Genomic DNA, 3075 nt, shown 5'->3' on the forward strand with positions numbered 1-3075 from the left:
TTTGTCTCTATTTTGGAAACCATTTTCTCTTACCTAGAAATCCAGTCCCCATGGATGTCTATGCAGATGGATAGAAGGGTGTGCACCTGTGCGCAACATAGAGCTCTGCTTTTGGTAAGGGTTGGATGCCACTTGCTGGAGAAGTCCAAGTCCCCCCTGAAGACACAACTTGCAGGTGAGGAACGAGCAAGCTGCTCTAGCTAGCACAGTGTTTCTGCCAGCAGAGTGAATGGACTCTGGGATTCTGTTTTTTGAGATTTTTTGCAATGGGACTGTCTGCAGCATAACAATCTCATTCTAGATAATCCCAAGCCACTGCCCTCTGAGAAATGTCCTTCCAAAAGACGTTACCCTGTGTTGATTGAGGCAGGTTTTAAGTTAGTGTCATCCAGGAGATCTGAGACGCAGGATATTCTGTCTGACCCTGCCCGTAGCCTTTCTGTCTCTTCTGTCATGAGAGGAGCAGGATGGAGCTGATGTTGAAGGTCCCCTCCCCACTGTCACATCCTGGAAGAGACCAAAGCAGGTTGTGCTATTCCCATGTCAGAAGTTTTAAGGTTTCAAGGTTCAAGGTTGGCATCTTGGCAAAGTCATGCACGAGGGAGCCAAAGACTGGGTCTGGAGCTCAGTCATTCCTCTCAATTCCTATTTCTGGGCTCTATCCTGGAAACAGTGGCCTCTCCTACAGTCAGCTTGCTGGATGACTGCCACCCCCCGAAGTAGGGCAGTGAGGCAGTTACTCCAGGCTGGGTCTGTTTGCAGGCAAAGTTGGCCTGTCTTTGGAGGTCAGCCTGAAATGAAGAGTCAGGGAACTCCATGGAGGACTGTCACCAAAGACCCTGGCCACAGAAGGACCTAAAGGAGGGCCCCACCCAAAATTATTTCTCTAGACTGATGTTGCAGCTAGGTGTGCTTAGACCTGAGAAGTCTGATGAGCAACCCACCTACTGCTGCACTTATACTGTTGTTAAGGAGACAGATAGAAAGCTCCAATAGATTGGTTCACTCTTCAAATGCCCACCATAGCCCCAGCTGAAGCCAGAGCCAATAACTCAATTCAGGTCTCCCACATAGAGGGCAGGAATGCAAGCATTTCAGCCATTATTACTACTTCCCCTCCCAGGGTCTGCATCAGTGGGAAGCTGGAATCAGGAGCCAGCACCAAGAACCAAGCCTGGATACACTGTTATGGGACACGGTGACCCAGCTCTCATCTACACCAAAAAAATTCATAAACAGCCTTGCTGTGGTGGCTTTGCAACTTACTATGTGACAAGGGCCTGCTGACATTCAACTACCATATCATTTGCTACTCCATTTTTTTTCAATAAGCCCTTTTGGGAACCATGAGTTTGGCAGAAGTCAAAAGAATACAAGAATGTAAAGTGTAACTATCTTGACATTCTCTTTTTCAGGAAAGTTAATGATGAAACTGTAACAGGCACAGAACGTGGCTAATGGTATGTACCACTGACCCTGGGAACAGTAATGGTGTCACTCAACACTTAGGCAGCCAGGCACCAGTCTTCCCAAGACGCAGATTTCAGCATGTCTGAAGAGGCCAGATTTGCTAGAATCAAACAATGCTAGAATGCATGATTCAACACACATGGCAGCGACTGATCAAGTGACAAAATTGACTGTGTGCTTTGTCAGTTTTAAGTTTTCTTGTGCACAAGCTGAGAATAAACTTACCCTGTACACCATCGTAGTATAACTACAGAGTAGAACTGTGCATGCAGTTCAATGGGCTCAGTTTCCTAGGAATGAAAGCAGACACTTTTGTAGCAGAAGTAGCCAGCGCCTGTGATGGTTCACTCTGCTCAACTAATCCAGGCAAAATAATGGCCTGGCAAACTGACTCTTTTGCAGATAAAACATTTATTAATATTGTGAATACCATGAGACATTCACTCCAAAGTTCGACACTAAAGATAAAAGTGCTTATTTTTGAAGTGATGATACAAACATAAATATAGTATATCTTAGCACTGGATAAAAGCAATATTTTCACTGGGTTCTATTGGAACAGAAACAGCCAAACAAAAACAAACAAACAACTAAAATAATCTAATAGCAGGAATGTACTTGGAGTTGAGTTTGGAGCACAGAGCAGTCATGGCTGCACCTAGAGGAACAGGAAGTCAAACAAGGAACTAAACAGATCCTCATGACAGGATCTGTACTATTAGGGTCACAGGTAGGTATATTAACGCCAGTGACCTTGGGGTTTTTAGAAATTTTACTGCCAAGGCTATTCGGCAGATACGTATTAAGTGCCTGTTGTTTACCAAACCTTGACTGGGCTAGGACTCTTAGATAAAGATACCAAAATGACAGGATTAATGCCTGGAAGCTCAGTGCCTGGTAGTTAGTTCTCATGGGGTCCCCCAACTACGATTTCCCCCCAGGGCCCAGGGAGGATGGCCCAATCATAGCATTCTTTTTGGCTGTGAACTACAGTGGTTGGCACACAAGGCAAACTGAACCCATCAAAGCACCCCATCCTCACTTCCCTCACCACACCCTCCCCCACGACAGTGGATTCTGGGACTTTTTCCAACTAATGCTGACAGGTGCTCTTCCTCTTGGTTGCAAAGTCGTGAGGAACCTAGGAGGCCAGAGCAGGCTGGAGCTGAGACTCCAGTTGAAGAAAAGAAAAACTCACCAGCAAAGAGAAGCAGGGAAAAAGAAAGAAAAGCAACTGATTGAGAACTTGCCTCCTTATTCTCATCTCCCTGGAAGCAGCCCCACCCTGCTGCCTAGTGGTATACACACACCCATCATTTGACTGAGGTCAGTGAGATGGGGAGGGAAGAGAATGGTTCAGCCATGATAGATGAGGAAACAGATTCAGACAGGTGCAACGATTGCTCAAGGTCACTTGACTCATTGAGGGTGAAGCCCCGAGAGAAATCACCAGACCTTCTTCCTTCCGAGGTGAGAGCTCCTGTCTGACCACTGCCTCAGACAGCCTGAACCCTACAGCCCAGGCTTCTACCCTGCCCCCTGGAGGCATGCCTCCTCTCCCCAGGCAGCAGCACCCTTTTGTTCTGGACAGTGAGGGAGACCACA

This window comes from Ochotona princeps, chromosome 11 (assembly GCF_030435755.1).
Source record: "Ochotona princeps isolate mOchPri1 chromosome 11, mOchPri1.hap1, whole genome shotgun sequence".
Taxonomy (NCBI): domain Eukaryota; kingdom Metazoa; phylum Chordata; class Mammalia; order Lagomorpha; family Ochotonidae; genus Ochotona; species Ochotona princeps.